The 483-nt window shown below is 34.4% G+C and overlaps 1 protein-coding gene across 12 annotated transcripts in view; it reads left to right on the top strand.

The window, feature by feature from the left end:
• Positions 1-483, top strand: part of LOC119590818 (nectin-3-like protein) — a 27,674-nt gene that overhangs the window by 3,534 nt on the left and 23,657 nt on the right. The gene's annotated exons all lie outside the window — the stretch shown is intronic.

Genomic DNA, 483 nt, shown 5'->3' with positions numbered 1-483 from the left:
GGTTGTTGTTGCTTTACTGTTATTTGAAATGCGTTAAGTACTAACTGTAGTTAAGACGACCAGAACAAATTTAAGGATTTACAAATGGAAAAAGCGATGGGAATTAGCAAAACACAATGTTAGTTTGTAATAATAACCGGCAAATTGGTAATGAAGGCATTCGTTCATATTACCCATTGTTATAACGATAATAAAGATAATTTGAGGACATTTTCTTGCTAATTGGTTTGTTTTAATACGTAATGCATGCACCTCTTACTTTCAGCATATTATTTCCATTAAAAAAACGTAACTTGCCACCAGGAAAAGATAGAAAGAAAACGTCAATCATTAATCTTGTATCGTAAAATGAGGATATGGAGTCATTTTTAGATTTTCAAAGTTCAAGACTCGAAAAACAAGGAGGAGCTTTAAACAAGACAGGAGACGAGTGAAAGTATGGGAGTTTGGGTGAGTTGCATTGCGAAGGGGGAGGAGAGAAGT

This window comes from Penaeus monodon, chromosome 27, assembly GCF_015228065.2.
Source record: "Penaeus monodon isolate SGIC_2016 chromosome 27, NSTDA_Pmon_1, whole genome shotgun sequence".
Taxonomy (NCBI): domain Eukaryota; kingdom Metazoa; phylum Arthropoda; class Malacostraca; order Decapoda; family Penaeidae; genus Penaeus; species Penaeus monodon.
The sequence above is the reverse complement of the archived record's forward strand: the minus strand, read 5'-3'. Positions and strand labels throughout refer to the sequence as shown.